Source organism: Acomys russatus, chromosome 11, assembly GCF_903995435.1.
Source record: "Acomys russatus chromosome 11, mAcoRus1.1, whole genome shotgun sequence".
Lineage (NCBI taxonomy): Eukaryota > Metazoa > Chordata > Mammalia > Rodentia > Muridae > Acomys > Acomys russatus.
Genome location: NC_067147.1, coordinates 33,401,183 through 33,419,659, shown reverse-complemented (window position 1 = coordinate 33,419,659; position 18,477 = coordinate 33,401,183). Strand labels below are relative to the sequence as shown.

The 18,477-nt window shown below is 46.6% G+C and overlaps 1 pseudogene; it reads left to right on the top strand.

Moving 5' to 3' along the window:
- Nucleotides 1-7,393: 7,393 nt before the first annotated feature.
- Nucleotides 7,394-7,855, top strand: LOC127195031 (glyceraldehyde-3-phosphate dehydrogenase-like; annotated as a pseudogene).
- The last annotated feature ends 10,622 nt before the right edge of the window (nt 7,856-18,477 follow it).

Genomic DNA, 18,477 nt, shown 5'->3' with positions numbered 1-18,477 from the left:
GCTATTCTTATCTGAATTTGTCTGGCTGTGCCAGCATGAGGCCTGACTCACTGACAATCAGCCTGCTGGGGTGTGTTTGGGTCTCTGTTTGTTTGTTTTGATGTGTACAGAGGCTGCAAATGGGTAGTGTCAAACTTTGTGTAAGTGAGAGGCTCAGGCTCATCCATCTGGGAAACTGGAGGATCGTGTGTGTGTGTGTGTGTGTGTGTGTGTGTGTGTGTGTGTGTGTGTGTATGTGTGTGTGTGTGTGCAGGGAGAAAAAAAAGAACATGCTCTGTAAAAGCACACTCACAGGCATGCTCTCTCCTGTCTGGGAGCCCCACCCCAACCCCCAACCCCGACCCAGTCACAGGGTCTTGTCAATAGGAGTATCAGGATTCTTAGCTTGCATCCTGTGGAGATCACATGGAGGAGACATTCAAAAATCTCAGGGAATGTGGAAAGTAAGCAGAAACCAGAGCTCGGAGACTCAGGGCATCCAGCACCTGCTTAGGGCTCCACACACCGCTCAGGGACACTCAGGGACACTCAGGGACGCAGCCCACTTAGCTCACAATCATCTGCTGCCATCTAACTTCGGGGGACTTGTGGAAGACTATCAACACTTCTGCCTCAGTGTATGGGCCTCCTCTGCCCCACTTTGAAGCAGGGACACACTACACTCTACATGGATTCTTCTCAGCCATGAACAGCTAACCCTGTTTCAGAACCACACCTCAGGTGAGCGCCTCCTCCCTTTTGCTCCACTTCATGGTGGCCCCTATGCCTCAGTCCAGCCAGGCCCACTTGTTCTCTTCATAGTCCAAGGACTCATACTTGGAAACACGTGATCTGCCAATCTTAGAAGACGGTGACACACAGGACAGATGGACTTGACACACTGTCAGGCTTCTTTATAAGTTTTCTTGGTTGTGGTGTTTAATCAGAGCAATAGAGACATAACTAAGACAAGCCTCCTATCTGTGAGACGAGGGCACTACCCCACCAGTATCAGTCAAGTGCCTCCAAGCTCCCAAGGTTTTGCAGTTTTAAAACTGTGTTATACTTTTGCATTTTGGGTCCAGACAGATTTAACATAATCGATTACAGACATTTCAATCAACTGTACACCATGTGGACTTGACTGTTTCAGAACAGCTGGCGTGCCCTTACTCTGGGCAGGAGAAGGGTATGCTGGCCTGAGACCATGACTGCAATAGGCAAGGACGGAGACTTGTCCCCATGCTGTACCAGATCGCCAGAGTCATTGCCTTGTTGGACAGGATAAGCATGAGCCATTGCCTTGCCCTGGACGTGTAGGGTACTTTATCCCCAAACCATCTCTGTAAGAGGAGTTCTCTCTCTCTCTCTCTCTCTCTCTCTCTCTCTCTCTCTCTCTCTCTCTCGCTGTTGTGTGTATGTCTGTGTGTCCATGTGTCTGTGTCTCTGTGTGTCTGTGTGGATGTGTCTGTGTGTGTATGTGTGTGTGTGTCTGTGACTCTGTATATGTCTGTATGTGTGTGTGTTTGTGTCTGTGTCTCTCTGTGTATGTCTGTATGTGTGTGTGTTTGTGTCTGTGTGTGTATGTGTGTCTATGTGTCTATGTGTGTCTGTCTGTCTGCACATGTTTGTGTGTGTGTTTGTGTCTGTGTGTGTTTGTGTGTGTCTCTGTGTGTGTGTCTGTAGTGTGAGGTGTATCCACCCATGCATGTGCATGCTGAGGTCATGTCAGGACACAGAGTGTCTTCCTGTGGATGTTCCTCTTTACCCTCAGGGTCTCTTATTGACCTGAAAACTCACCATTTTGGCTACGCTCACCAGCAGACCAGTGAGCCCAGGAGTCCTGGGATCTGCGTGTCTCTGTTTCCACTGCTGGGGTGACAGCATGTGCAGCCTTGTCTGGCTTACTAAGTGAGTGCTGGGGATTTGAACTAATGTCCTCGTGTTTGTAGAGTAAGTGCTGCTATTGGGCTCTCTCCTCAGCCTCCTTTTAGTTTTTGTCAAGTGGATGACTATAGTCTGGCAATGTTGGCTGTTTTAGGTCATTTTCACATCTTTATTGTTTTGAGCATGTTCACTGAATAGCCCTATTATTAAGTTTTTGAACACATCCTTGAACACTTAAAATAAATTCCTAAACTTGGAGTTAATTTTTAAAATCGGTATGATTGTGGTCAGACTGTTTCTAGAAAGATCGTGCTAGTGTGTGCGTGGCACCTATTAGATGCTCCCACTTCTACATTCAGCAGCTTCCTAAAGTTCATGGTTTTAATCTTTGCCAAGTCAGGGGTTGTTTGAACTCGTGCTAAATAAAGTTTGTTTCCATGTGATGCTCAGTTTTCCATTGTAGAGCATCGTGGTGGTTGATTTGGGGGTATTCTCCCTGCCGCGCAGTGTGTGTGGGTGGCTGCTATGCTCCATGTCAAAAAAAAAAAAAAAAAAAAAAAAAAAAAAAAAAAAAAAACCAGCTGAGGGAAAGAGGGACGCCACCCAGAAGAGTCTGCAGAACTTCCTGTGGTATGACGTAAAATGTCCTTCTTCAAGCATGGACTTTTTAAAAGCTAACAAAAATACCTTGATCAGTGGAGATGCTGTCACTGTTAGGCAGTAGTAGTTCCTAGCGGTTCTTTATGACATGAGCGTGCGATCATGATACACATAGCAATATGGTTATTTTTCCTAATTGCTAATTTTTCATTTTGTTATTTAAATTAATTTTTGTTAGCACCAAAGTAATGGGTTCATTGTGGCAGTTTTTATACAAGTGTCTTTATAGAAGTATAATTAGCCCCTCCCCTGCCCTCTCTCCTGACCTCCCTCCCCTGTGGCTACTCTCTTCCCACACAGTGTCCACTCTGCTGTCATGGCACATGGATTCCACGCCCCCTTCTTCTCCCCGCCAAGATCTCTTCCTCCTCTGCCATGATTCCATTTCTAGTTACACACACACACACACACACACACACACACACACACACACACGCATGCACGCACGCATATGCACACACAGGGCTTTAAGTTTGGATTCCCCATATACACATTATGACAGTAGAGAGAAGTCTGTGGCACAGGCCGCATGGTGGACTGCTCTATGTATTCTACAAGATATAGCACTTTCTAAATTGTCATGGGACATCTGGGCAAAGAAATTTCTAGAAACACATAGTGACTAGAACGACCTTTACCCAGTCCTGAGTAGTCATTGGGTTATAACTCAAAAGTTCAGCCCTCAGTAAGAAACAGGCAAAACTTGGGTTTGAAAAGCTTTTCATATCTGGATTTGAATCATAATGGAGGAGCCACTTTCTGGCTGTGTGGCTTCCATCACGTGACTTGTTCAGCACCTTCCTTGGCTCGTGGTCTTCTGAGAGACAGGGACATTACCATCACCCTGCTCACCTCAGCATCCCTATAAGTACAGGAAGGATGGTGGGTGTGGGAAGGTCTCAGTGGACAAGATTGAGCACTGTGAAGTTACACACGGTGGGACGTTGAAGGCATGTTGAACTCAATCAAACACGGTACCAAATTCTCAATAGTAAACACACATGTGAGTACACTAAAATCCGGAGGCCTCGTGTGACCTTAAAGACGGCAGGTGTAGGATCTCCTGCTTTCAAAACTTTAGTTACACTCTTAAGTCCTTTTGCAAACTCCTGTTATAACCATCAAGGTCAAGCGAAGCCATGTTTTTTACCTTGCTGGGGAGCCACAGGCAGCATGGTGGACTGTTATTATAGTGAGGAAAAATAATGTGCTGTTTCCAATCTGTTTCATGTTGCCAGAGACTGCTTTGTCCTACATCCTGCCAGGTGCTCAGCCTCAAACTCCAGATGCCCTTGGTGTCTGTCACTTTCCTTTTCTCCCATGCTTTATCAAATTCAGTAACAGGAAAAAAATCCTTTCACGGAAGAGACCGCATCTGATGTCCTCGTGGCTTCACAGTCGAGGCTACAGCTACGGCTCAGCGCTGAGGAGTGGGGACTAATTTTCCAGAGAACCCAAGTTAGGTTCTCAGCACCCATGTGAAGAGGCTCACAACCATGTGTAACTTCAGCTCCGGGAAATCTGATGTCTGTGGCCTCTGTGGGGATCAGCACTCCGTGTGCACACCACTCTCAACATATGCACAATCAAAAAGTAAACAATCTTTAAAAAAAAAGGCTTTATAGTCAAAGCTAAGTGGCTAGAGATTTGTTAGCATTTGGAAAGCCCTGGGTTCTAGCCCCAGCAGTATGAAAGGAGTGGGAGGAACAAGGGAACTGGGTGGAAGCTGGGGAGGAGGGAGAGGAAGGGGAGGGGAAGGAAGAAAAAGAGGAAAAGGGGAAGGAAGAAGAGTGAAGAAGGAGGAGGAGGGGAAGGAAAACGGGGGGGGGGGGAAGAGGGGGAGGCAGCCAACCTCTAAAATTAGCTCTCAAATTTCAGCTAAAGTGTAGATTTAAGCTGGGGAGTCTGTATGCTGATGTGCTATATTTAACACTGAATGGTAATTTGGTATATGACACATCCACTATTTTGTAAGAAACTACATTAACTTTTGCTATGAGGTTTTTTTTTTTTTTTTTTTTTCTTTCTTTCACGAAGTTTGCTGTGGGGATGACACTGGTTGGGTGACATTTTCTTGCTCTTATCCACTGTCAGTTTGTTCTGTCCCAGAACTAAGACTTCATCTCCACGTGTCCTCGCTCTGGACACTGGGAAGGCATCTGTCAGTACGCCAGAAGGGCTCTATTCTCCACCTCTCCAATTGTCAACACACCTTAGCTGCATGGCTATACCAGAAGATACACCCGTGACTCAATGGTCTAATGATATTGTTCCACTGGAGGCAGAGGGAAGCAGAATTAGCTATTTACCCAGTGCCCACTGCACTCCAGTTACTTTCTAGGCTCTAGCATATGGTATTAGACCAGTGTTCTAGGTCACATGTCCTTAGTGAGATTGCTACATTGGTTAAATAGCAGTGACAACCTGTTTAGGCAGTGATGCCAGGTGGTCTAGATTCAATATGACACATTTAGCATATTTTACAGGCATGACGACATCTATGGCTACTTGCTTCTATGTAGAAGTCACAGCTGGTACTGTTGGTGGCCTCATTTAGTCAGGTGAAGGAGACTTTTAAGAATAAAGCCTGAGACTTCTCCAGAGGAGGAGACATTCTGCTTCCTGACTATGAAGCATTCTGCCTAGGTTTCTGGACTGCTAGACCACCCTACAGACTACAGACTGGTCAAACTCCCCAAGTCAAGTCAGTTCCCCAAAGTACATCTGGGTACGTGGTTTAAAAACGATCCCAAATAAATCCTGAGTTTGTAGTCTAAGTAACTTTTTAAGTGTGCTATAATTAAATAGATGGGAAATCCAAGATCAAGTTTCATGGTGACTGAGAAATCAAGAATTCTGGCCTGGAGACTGGAAGGGTACACATACCTAAAGGAGCTGTGCAGCTATGCGAGCAAGTGTCTGTCCTATAGGACTGCCTGCCTCAGAATACTTGGGTCTGAAATACGTAACTCCGCTTTGACTTATCACAATCACTTAAAGTCAGTATTATCTATTGGTTGCTGTCAATAGTCTCAGCCTAATAAAATATCTACCTAAAAGGGGCTCTCTCCTCTATAGCTGCTCATCTATTGAAACAGATAGCTTAGGAAAAGTGATGTTTCTCTTTAGGAGTTTTCACATATTATTTTGCTGTAGTAAGAACTCTCAATAAGTGTGATAACTAAATGATTAGTTCTGAAGTAAAAACTCCCGAGGTGGTTTGAATGAAAACTGCTTCCATAAACTCAGATATTCATATACTTGTTCAGTCAGGGGTGCTGTTTGGGGCTAGTTTGTAGTTGAATATGTAATCTCATAGTTTCCTGCTCCGGCCACTTGCTGCCAAGTCTTCCCTGACATTATATACAGGACTCTCCCTCTGGATCTGTAAGTTCAAATAAACCCTTCTTCCTTCAGTTGCCTGAGATCGGGTATTTGGTCCTTGAAACAGATAAGTAACTAAAATCCTACTGATGGGTCTGATAGTCGTCAACATTTTTGCATACTGCAAACCTACCTCAGAGCAGTTGGTTCCAAAATCCCACAAAGAGATGTTGGGCCTGGATTGCCAGGAACTGTGGTCAGAGCTCAGACTCGATTGGAGGGAAGATAAACAGCCAAGGCGTTATTCAATGGTTCCTTTCTACCACAAGCTGGATCCAGCTTTGCTTCGGCAGTTAGTTCTACCTATTGTTCCCAAGAGGACTCCCAGTAAAAGCCAGTTGCCTACCTAATCCACAAAGCTTTGAGACGGGGAACTTGCGCTTTCACCAGAGGAAGGAAGGAAATAGCATCCACCTCCGGTTGCCTTTTTCCATTCGCTTCAAAAAAAAAAAAAAAAAAAGAAGCGCATCGGCCACTCTCTCCCTTCCATGTGTGCTCCGGACAAAGGACAGTCACAGAGCCTGTGAATGAAACACAGCCAAGCCCGTCACACTTCACAGGAGCCCAGCTCTCTCACACTGCTGTCGCTTCGCAGTCACAGAGTGACAGTCAGCCCGGCTGTTATGGATGCCCACCACATGGCAGACCTGAAAATAAATGTTACGACAAAGGCCACGGGGCTGCAATAGAGCTGTTGTTAGGGCAGAGCTGAGTGCTGTGAAACGAGCAAACATCCACTTTGCAGCGAAGAACAGAAATTTGCGAGACTCTTCAGAGAGAATGACTGGCAGGGCAGGCTGCGTCCAACTTTCATCTCTGTTAACTCACTTTCGGGAGTGGGAAGGGGATGTGTTCAAATGGCGTTTAAAAATCCGAATCAATCGCAAGCCATCTGGGGTTGCTAGAGCCAAGGAGGGAAAGATAGATGCTTCCTTGGTGTGCTCGGCTCACTGTCCAGGAACTGAATATACTGGACCTACAAAATTGAGAGCCAGGTAGGGAGAGCTCTGCCCCTACTCCTGAGAGGAAGGCTAGTGAGCCCCGCCTTCCCCCCCCAACCCCCCCTCCCCCGCGCACCTGTTAAACCCCGCCTTCTTTCTCTGTTCCACTGCTACTGTGTTTTTGTTTGAATTGCTTTGTAGTGGGAGGATCAAATCCATGTGCAAGGCTCCTTCGGTGCACCCCGGTGTTAGTGTGCTGATTAGCTGCTTTTCTCATCGCTGTGACAAAAATACTTGATAAGAAACAACCTAGGCTCTCTGTTCTTCCCTGTTCCAGAGACAGCAGCAACTTCTTGTGCAGTGCTAGCCTCCTCCCTTGACAGGATGGTGAAGGTAGGTGTAAACGGATTTGGCCGTATTGGGCACCCGGTTACTAGGGCTTGCTTCTTATCTGGCAAAGTGAAGATTGTTGCCATCAATGACCCCTTCATTGACCTCAACTACATGGTCTACATGTTCCATTTGCCATTGTGGAAAGACTCATGACCACCGCTACCCAGAAGACTGTGGATGGCTCCTCTGGAAAGCTGTGGTGTGATGGCCGTGGGGCTGCCCAGAGCATCATCCTTGCATCCACTGGTGCTGCCAAGGCTGTGGGCAAGATGATCCCAGAGCAGAATGCGAAGCTCACTGGCACACCCTTCCGTGTTCTTACCCATAACCTGTCCGTACTGGATCTGACATGCTGACTGGAAAAACCTGCCAAGTATGATGACATCAAAAAGGTGGTGAAGCAGGCATGTGAGGGCCCACTAAAGGGCATCCTGGTCTACACCAAGGACCGGGTTGTCTCCTGTGACTTTAACAATGACTTCTACTCTTTCACCTTTGATGTGGGGTCTGGCATTGCTCTCAATGACAAATTTGAAAGCTTATTTCATGGTATGACAATGAATATGGCTACAGCAACAGACCTCATGGCCTACATGGCCTCTAAGGAGTAAGAAGCCCTGGACCACCCACCCCAGGAAGGACACGAGAGCAAGAGAGAGGCCCTCAGCTGCGGAGGAGTCCCTGTTCCAACCCAGCCCCTGACACTGAGCATCTCCCCTCATAGTTTCCATCCTAGACTCCAGAATAACAAGGAGGGACCCAGGGAACCCTACTCTCTTGATCACCATTAATAAAGTTCACTGTACCTTTAAGAAAGAAAGAAAATAATGGAGGATTGGCTTTTTCAGTGACAGTTTTTGGGGTGCAGCCCCTCATGAAGGGTAAGGTGACAGCAAAAATGTGAGACACCTGGACATGTGGCCTTCTAGTCAGAAATTAGAGCATAGACAGGAAGTTGGGGCTGGCTATAAATCCTCAAAACGCACCCCCAGGGCCCCACTTCCTCCCATAAGGATCCACTTTCTAAAGGTTCCACAAACTTCCCAAATAATGCCACCAGCTGGCAACCAAGTAACAAAAGACAGGAACCTGTGGGAAACTTCATTTTTCAAGCCACAACACTGGTCATGGTGGTGTGTGCCTTTTTAATTCTAGCACTAGTGAGATTGGGGCAGCAAGATCTAGAGTGCAAGGCCAGCCTGGACTGTATGGTGAGTTCAGCTTAACCTATGCCTTATCTTAAAAAACTTAAAATAAATACAATAATAGACCAGTAGACCATGTGTGGATTGAATTTTTTCTTTTGAGTATTTATGTGTTTGTGATGTGTGCATGTATGTTCATGCATGCACACAAGTATGCAGGTTTGTGTAGGCCAGATGCCCAGGAGTCTTCCTTGATCTGTCTCCAAGGTATTCACAGAGCTTCCTGATAACTTCAATATGGCGTCTCTAACTAGCCAGCTGGTTCTGGAGCCTGAGTTTCCACCTTCTGAGTGCTAGAATTGTAGGCCGGTCACCATGCTCCCCTGTTATTTGTGGGTGTCTGTGTATCAGAACTCCAGTCATACCCCAGCCCCTTTATTTTTTAAGGCTGACAACTGTACTGTGTCAAAATAAATAAATAAAGAAAGAAAGAAAGAAAGAAAGAAAGAAAGCAAGCAAGCAAGCAAGCAACATGCTTTTGGCCAAATGCCTAGTCTTATTGTCAACTATGTTGCGACCTTTGACCCCCACTGTGGCCTGCCCTTGGGGTGCTGTTAAGGTGTTTAGCTGCTCCTGGTGATAACTCAGGATCCGGTTTTCAAGATAAAGCCGCATGCTCTAACATACTCCATTCTATTAAATGCCCATCCAATCATCTCAAGGATATAGAAGTTTAAGAAAGTTTATTTTCTGGATATTCCTCTGGTGTCGTGCTAGTTCTGTCACCTTGACATCATGTTGACTCCTTCAGGAAACTGTGTTAAGAAGAGCGAAAACGTGTCAACAGGCGGTGCAGTGGGTGAATGTGTGCCTCCGATGGCATTAAACTTTCATGCACGTGTTTATGTATTATACATGTACAAGCCAGCAAGCCTCTATTAGAAATAATCTGCAGAAGCAATAAATTAATGCTAGATTTAATATTTTCTTACACACTCAACAAATGGCTCCATGTTTCTGACCCAAATCCCCCCCACTGCAGGTCACCAAGTCCCCTTGTGCCCCCAGTGTCCAATCCCCCCAAGGCTAGAGCACAGTGAGATCCGCTGCAGCTCTAAAAATCATCTCAATTTGCATGAAGATGCTCAGCCTTCCGAGTTATCTTTGTTTCTTCCTAGACCGTAAAGGTTGAGTGGTGAGGGCTTAAGGAATCCTCTTAAATAATTAACTGGAGTAAACAGAGTAACAGCTTGAAGAGTAAGTTCCCCCCCCCTCTCCCCTTGGGGGAAAATTGCAAATTCCTTAAGATAATAAATTAGATTGAAAGGGGCAGGCACTCTGAAAGGCTGGAGGAGGGATGGGAGGAGGGCCAAGCGAAGAAGTTTCCCTCGGCTCTGTTGTCCAGGAATGTGGAGACTTCTCTCTAGCTAAGATGGGGCCTCTGTGGCTCCTCCCCTTTTTCCTTTTACCTCTTATATAATCTGTGTTGTCCTCTCCTTCTCTTTTTTCCCTTTCTCCCCCACTTCCTCCCAAGCTTGATTTTTATTGTTTTTTTTCATATAAAAATGTACTTGTATTTTTAAATTGCTCCTTAAAATTAGACATATTTGTGCATTTATGAGATGTTTCCGTTTATGTAGTTCTTGTATAATGTTCAAACCAGGGTAAGAAGATTTATATCCTAGACAGAAAGTTTTCTTGTGCTCTCCATCAGCACAGCAACAGGAGCTATGACAAGGGAGGACTCAGAAGTGCTCTGTGGTGGAGCACTTGCCTGATAGACATGTCATCCTGGTTCCAGCCCCAGCACCGAAACCTAAAACAAAAACCAATGAGGACTTAAAAACCACACAGCAGATCTGCTATAGGAGATATTAAGGACGTGAGAAGGGTCTGTGTAGTGTGTGTGTGCGTGTGTGTGTGTGTGTGTGTATGTATGTGTGTGTGTGTATGTGTGTGTTCCCACCCAGATGTAGGGGGGAATTGAGCCACCCTTCTCACCAGTGTTAATTAAAAGGCTGAGGAATGTGGGGCCCAGGGATTTCCTGAGGCATCAGGCTGCTCTGCCCACCTGCTGATGAGAGACCGCACATACATTCATGAAAGATGGACTTTAGCGGCCACTTACACACTGCTGACAACCTCATGACACTGCTAAAATCTTTCTGTGAAGCCAAATTTTATTTTCCATTGGCTAGAGGTAAAACAGAAGTCTGGGGGTACCCCAGTTTGCTTTTGCCTTCAGAAGAAGCTAAATGGAGTAGCAGCTAAAGAAACTCATAACCTGAGATTTTTTTTCCTCACCCCTTTCAGCTGTGGCTACAACTCTCCTGGGACCATGTAATTTTGCAAAGCAATCTAGCATAATGTGCTGGTTTAGTGCTCTGTCACCTGACACAAGCTAGAGTCGGCTGGGAAGAGCGAATGTCAACTGAGAAAACACCTCCATGAGGTTGGCCTGTGAGCCAGGCTGTGGGCATTTTCTTGATGACTGATTGATATTGGGGGCGGGGGTGGGCGGGAAGGGCAGCCCAGTGTGCATGGTGCCACTCCCAGATAGGTGGTCCTAGGAGGTACAAGAAAAGCACTTGAGGCAGCCAGCTTGGCTATGCCCAGGAGTTCAGAAGGCAGCTGCTGAGCGCCGCTCAAAAGCTGGAGCCTCAGACACGCAGGCCTGGTCCGAGGCTCCCAGTGCCCTAGGCTTCTACTTAGCTTGCCTTCAGCACTTTTGTTTCTAGGAGCCCTGGCACTATCTCACAGAACTGGGCCGGGCAGGCTGAACTGCCACTCACTGTTGGTGCCTCAGTGCCCAGAGCTGCTCTGCCAATCTCAACAGAGCCTGGCCTAGGCTTTGACCGAGGTGGAGGCCATGCTCTGGCTGCCCGAGGCTGCGGGACCGCTGAACACCTTGTGAGCAACAAAGGTTGGACAAGGAGGCAGGAGGTGCCAAGGCAGAGTTGCTGCTTCTCCATCTGCTGCTGGCCAACTAGCCAAACCACTGCCAGGACCTGTGCACAGCTCTGGAGAAGACACAGCCTTACAGGCCAGCCATCATCTACATAAAGGGCATCCTAGGCTGCCACAATCTGCTGAGAGCTCAGTCAGATCAAGTCCAGGCAGCACAGTACAGAAGGAGGAAAACAGACAGATAGCGGTGGACCACCATGCCATCCACAGACCTGCCCTCTCGCCCAGGGCACAGGAGGGCTGGAGACACCACAATGTGCGAGTATGTGGTGGTCAGATGGGAGAGAGAGAGAGAGAGAAGCGGAGCAGCTTGAGCATTATGAAGAGAGATGGAACTCGATGCTCAAGGGTAGAGATGGAGTAGTCTGTTGTAAGTGGCCAGCCCTACCACCTGAGACCATGGTGAGGTCCCATCCCTAGCTGCCACTGGAGGCCATGTCTGTTTCCATGGCTACACAGTAGAAGGGGTCAGTGTAGATGTCCATGGCTCATATTACTAATAGAGAACACAAGGACATCGCTGGTCAGGCAGTTGCTGGGGACCATGTAGATGTCCAGTGGCTGTGCAGAACTGGCCCTGCCCCTCATTGGCTGCTGTGCTCTGAAGAGCTGACCCCATCTCTCACCTACAACAGCACTCAGGAAAACAGGCCCAGTGTGTTGCCCAAACAGCACAGTGGAGCTGGCCCTGATAGTTGGGGTGTGGATGAGCAGGCTCCTGAGGGTGTGAATGTAGGAGAGCTGATTCCACGACTTATCTGGTGGGGGGGGGGGCACAGAGGTGATGACCCCTCCACCCTTCATATCTTCTATAGTCCAGAATGTTACCTATAGGGTCATGAGTGCTGGAGAGCCATCCCTGTCCTTCACCAGCTCAGTGTTGGGGAGAACAATGGCTACGCATCTCGCCTGGACACCTCAGTAGAGCTGGCCCTAGTGGTAGAGGGCACAGGTGAGCTACCCTAAGGGCAAAAGTAAGGGAGAGTTAGCCTTGCCCCCTCACTGGCTATAGCACTTGAGATAGCAAGTCCTGTAGTCACTGAGGCAACACAGTGGAGCTGGCCCTGATGATGAAACCATGGGTGAGGCAGCTCCAAGTGTGTGAGTAGGAGAGCTTCCCAGCCAGCCCCTCACAGGCTGTATCACTTGAGAGAGTGGGCCCCTGCCCTTGATTGGGCAGCACAATGGACCTGGACCCAAGTGTATGAGAGCAGGAGAGCTGCCCCTGCCTCCTGCCAATGTCAGCTCTGTTTGGCCTAGCCAGAACAGTGCTGGAGAGCTTGTTCTGATAGTGTGGATAAGGGATAGCTGGCATACTGACCAGCTCAGCTGCCACCCAGGCCGAGATCCAGGGCTCTGAGTTGGCCCATCCCAAAATCTATATCATCTGTAAACAGTTCGGACACATGAAAGGGCCAGTTCTGCAGATTCAAAACTGCAGGATCTCCGTGACACAGGGCAACAACAGGATAACCAGGAGTCCCAGAGAGGATCCAATATTGATGGTGTCACAGAATCCAGAGACCTCAAACCAGACCAATGATTCATTGCAATGAATATTTGCAAGTGAAGATGTGTCGACAGAGGAATGAATTGTGGGATGCATTGTGACATGCTACAGCTCTCTCTCTCTCTCTCTCTCTCTCTCTCTCTCTCTCTCTCTCTCTCTCTCTCTCTCTCTCTCTCTCTCTCTGTGTGTGTGTGTGTGTGTATTATTTTGGCGGGGAGATTGCAAGGGGAAAGGGCAGATATGAGGGGGTGATAGATGAGTAGGCCTGGGACACATGGTATGGAACTCAAGAAGAATAAACAACAACAACAAAAAGTTTTTAAATAGTAGTTGAATGTGAGTCTGAAAGCTAGCAAGTAAACAGCATTCCTGTACGGACTCTGTTTCAGTTCTTGCCTCTAGGTTCCTCCCTTGGGTTTCCACATGGCAGACTGTAATCTGCTAAACCAAACAAACCTTTCCCTCCCCACATTGCTTTTGTCCATGGTGCTTATCACAGCAATAGAAAATAACTGAGATATGCTTTGAGTTTCAAGATGCAGGGTTCAAGGCTGGGAATGTGATTCAGTGGCTGAGTGCTAACCTACTTGCAAAGAACTATGTTCTATTCCCTGCATCATGGAGGTGTGTGTGTGTGTGTGTGTGTGTGTGTGTGTGTGTGTGTGTGTGTGTGTGTGTGTGTGTGTGTGTGGTGTTCTAGTGTTAGATGCTATTCATACTTATAATCCCAGCTCTCCAGAGGTGGCATCAGGAGGATTGTACTTGAGATCAGTCTTGGTTACACAGTTAGACTCTGTTTCAAAAACAATAACAGTAGCAGCAGCAGCAGCAGCAGCAATGCATGCGTGGTTTATGCCAATCAATGCGGGGTCAGTGGCTTTCTGTCCTGACTAAACTCCTTTGCATTGTGGATTCAGTGGACTGTGGACTGCTGCCTACTCTGCTGTGTGGCTTTTATTTTCCTGCTTATCTGAAATTCAGCTCTTAGTTTAACAAACTGAAGTGCTACCTTCTCCACGCCCCTCACTTACTTGCTCATTTCTCCCTTACTACAAACCCTGGAGTCTTTTAAAAAATTTTTCCTGTCACCCTTGAACTCTGCCTATTTTATTTCCTTGCATTTATCCACTGTGCATTTGTCTGTCCCTGAACACATTTGAAGCACTTGCCGTATGCACAGAACAAACCAGGACAATGAAATAGAACCCAAAACACAAGAGACTGTACTCAGGGGAGTGCCAGTGCAGATATAAGTGGCGCTCCCTGGCAGAGCAGAAGCTGGCCAGGCTCATGAAGTTAGCGTCAAGCCTAGAGACACTTCCGTTTATCTTCTGTTGGCTCTCTACCTCCTGACTAGCTTCAGGTTATTCGAGAGAGCAATTAAATGAGCTAGCACACAGGTGCAGAACGGTAAGAGGTGGCCCCTAGAATTCTATTCACCGTTATTAATCTCAGTATATGTTTTGACCCATGCACCTTCTAAGTAAAACACAGGCTGCAACCCATTGTAAACACGCTCTCTGCATTTACTCCTTTACCCATCTTGTCTCTCTGGTAGCAGCTATGGCAGAGAGGAGCCACAAAAGCTAGAATGAAAACTCAAGGAAGATGTGTGAGCATCCCATGGTGTTAAATACAACCCCAGGCCCCTGGGAACTCACCTCTGAAATGTAATGGGAATGTCAGTAGTAACCTCCCTAGGGATGCAGTGACAGAGGAGACTGCAGAACGGCTCAGCAGTTGCCTCAATGATGCTCTGATGCTCCCTTTTCAGCCCAGGAGTCTTGGAGTCAGGTGGGAGCAGTTGGGGGCAGGGTAGGAAACTGGGAGACTCAGAAAGGCTTGCAATTGAGATCTGTTGACTTGAACAAGGTGCTGTTGCGTGCGTGTGTGTGTGTGTGTGTGTGTGTGTGTGTGTGATGTATGTTCATGTGTTTGCATGTATGTATATACATACATGTGTGGATGCCAGAGGCTGATGTCTAGTGTCTTCACCCATTCTTCTCCAGTTTATTCTCTGCAGCAGTGCCAGAGTGCAGGCAGGTTGCCACACTTGCCTGGAGTAACATAAATTCCGCAGATGAATTCTGGTCTTTACGGTTTTGTGGCAGGTGGTTTATCCACTGAGCTACCCCCCCCCCCCACCCTCAGTCCTGAGCATTTTTTTGTTTTCTAAATATTCCTACCAGTAGAGGAAATTTTTTTCCTGGTTTAAATGTGAAGCAAAGAGACACATGATCTAATTTTTAAGTAGCAAGTTTTTAAGTCTTTATTTCATTTTCGGCAATTGGATGAGCCCCCAAATTGCATCATTAAAATTGGTGAGAACTGCATATGTAATTCTTAATGCGATCATTTCCCATGTAACCTAAGCATTCAAAACAGCTCTCCAAAGCCCACTGAAAATTAACAAAAAGGTAGAAAGCATACCCAGCCCTGCTCAGTGCTTCATTTAGGGGTGCGAGGAAGTCAAGAGAGAAAGGACTGTGATGTTGCTTCTTCTGCACGTTCGTTCGCTTGTCTTTCCAACTTATTTCCGCTCTTCCTGGTGTGCCTCCAGCTGCTTCTGACAGATGGAGATAGACAGACAGGTAGCAACCAGTCAAAGCCGCCCAGCCGCACTTCTTCAGCTGCTGCATCCCAGGCGTAATCTTGCTTTTCTTCCTGCCAAATCTCTGCCCACCTCCCACCCCCCCACCCCACCCCACCCCACCCCACCACTGCAACAAATACAAGTCTCTGATCACACCTCACCTCAAAATAGCCCACACACTCCTTATTCTAACTCCCGGAGGCCAGCAAGGCTGTAGAGAGAAGTCCCTAATTACAGTGAGATCTAGGGGCTAGGGGACCGGGGCAGGGGGCGGGACGGGGTGGGGGGGGGGGAGGCACAAGGACCAGGCTCACTGCAAGGCAGGGCTGTACTGGAGCTCAGAGGAGAGGCCAGGTCAACTTTTCATAAATCCTTTTCCGGAGGCTTTACCTTCCTCAAAACTGACCACGGACCCTTTGAACCTTGTCAAATGTTACAAATCAGCCTTTCTCCCCTACCTAGGGCTTCAGAGAGTTAACTTGCACACGAGCAGGAGAGAGCGTGTGGAAGTCAGTCAGTTCTCTCCCTCCATCATGTGAGTTCTGGGCGTTGAGTTTAGGTCACAGGCTTGAAAGCAAGTGCTAGAACAAATCTGAGCCCTCTCACTGGCCTGAGAGTAATCTATTAGATAGTTGCCTATAAGCTGCTGCCTAAGAGCATTTAGACTTAGTTTTAGTGCATGTCATCTGCTCTCAGACACCACCTTAAGGCTTCAAGCTCCAGACTCCCATGAGGGCTGATTGGGCTGCCGCTGGCCCCGTAACTGACTCTTTGTGCCTTCTCTTTCTCCTCTCCTCCCCTCACTTTCTGACGTCTGAAGGGAGCCACCCAGAAGGTGACTTGGCAAATTATGGCCAAGGAAGCCCAGGTAAAAAGCCAAATTTAGCAACAGGTATTTTCAGGACTCCCCTCCGCCTCAGAGTTACCTTCTTGCAGTTGAAACTCTTCAGCCCACCTCTACTGTTAACACCTGTGAAACTATTCCATAAACCAATCCCATAAGCCCCGTTCTATCTCTCCAGTGTGTAGTCTGTTACAGTTCCTGTCAGTGAGGTAGCGCGTAATTCATCTGCAGGCATGTGACATGCTGGGGAACGGCAGATGAAGATTTACGCCAAACGTTTGTTCCTGACTGGTCTCCCTGTGCTTGCTGGGTTTATGGATCTGTTTCATGGGAACACACTTCTGTAAGTTGCCTTTGTGAGTTGCTTATTCGGTAAGTAACGTCATCCATTATATTTTTGTCATTGTAGATGTGAATAAAAGGGAAGAAAATAACTGCTACAAGATTTTTTTTTTCAGGTTGAAGTCCTGTGTCTAAAAAAATGAAATAATATGCTTAGCCTCAAACACTCATTCAGTATCTAAATAAAATATAATAAGCACAATTTTACTATTCTATTATTTAATTATTCTTTTATTAATATTGTGTGTATGCTTGCATATTCTTGCATATGGGTGTGTGTGGCCATGTATGGAGGTCAGAGGTTGTCCTCTGGCTTGTACTCAGTGTTTCTCTCATGAACCTGGAGCTAGCCAGTTCAGCTACAACAGCAGCCAGCAAGCTCCAGAGATCCTCATGGTGCTGTTGGGTGTGTTCTGGGGATCAAAATCAATTCCTCATGCCTTTATGACTAGAGCTTTACCAACTGAGCCATCCCTTAGCCTTCATTTTTTTAAAAACAGCTGGTAATTTGAAAAACAAAGAATAAGAGGAGGAAGAAGAGGGACAAGGAGGAAGAAGAGGAGGAGGAGAGCAAGCCTGCCTGTAAGCTGTTTAAAGCAGGTTCTTCAGGAGTTCGCAAACCTTGGGAGGGTTGGGGGTAGACATCGGGATACCTGGGGACTTGAATGTGCAGCAGCTATGGTACCTCACTTGATGCCAAGTCCAGTTATGGACAGAGGAAACAACTAGAAGCTCTGCTGAGCCTTATTTGTCTCTTTACCGCCACAGAAATCATGGATATTTTCTTATAAAATTGCAATAGTCGATATGGCATGTTGTTTATATTCATTACTCTGCATGTGATAGTAATTATTAGAGCCTCTGCTAGAGTTGGTGATTTCAAAGCACCTGCATTAGTACATCACAATTTGACTTTTACACACCTTGATAACTGTATTTCTTTGTAATAGGTTTCTTTTGTAAGCCCTATACATTTCATTTTATGAATTTAACATATTATCTTGAAAATGAGCCATAGACCAGATTCCCAAAGGAATGGTGTCTCCTGTCTAAAAAAACATCTTAAATACCCTTGCTCTAAAACTGGCCCCACATTACATTCATTCATCCACTTACCGACAGTGGTTAGCATTAGTAGCAAGTTTTTCAGTGTCCTGGGAACTAAGTATATAAGAGCAAACATGATGAAATTCTACCTTCAAGGACTTTGTATTGTAGAGAGGAAGCAATCTCTTTTCCTGATAAAATCTTCAGGCATTCAGTCTCAGAAACAATGACCAACAGTCACAAAGAACACAGACATACCTCAAAATATGGTCTATTAGTGAAGCTGCGGGGGGTAGTGGCTCTGTGAGAAGTTAGGGGGAGCCCTGGGGGTCAAATTTGATCAGAATACCTGTGTGAACGTATGAAATTCTCAAACAATTAATATACATTTTATATTAAAATGAACCCCTGAATATTAGACGGGAAAGTATGGTCCACGAGGCAGTGACTTGAGTATAACCTGGGAGCTTGGGAGAAGTAAAGAATTTCAGGTCCTGTCTCACAATTTGCATTTTAAGAAGTTCCCTGTAAACTCATAATAAAGTTGAAGACATTCTGACTGTAATTTTCATCGTCAACTTGGCAGGATTTGGATGGCCCAGTGGACACACTTGTGGGTGTGCCTGAGACTGTTCAGGGTACCAGAGAGGCTTAACTGGGAAAAGAACCTGAAATGTGGCCTTACGCCATCCCATGGATAGACTGAAAATGGGGGGAGGGGAAGAGGGAGCTAGTTGAACACTAACATTCTCTCTGCCTCCCAAGTGCAGACACCACGTGACTAG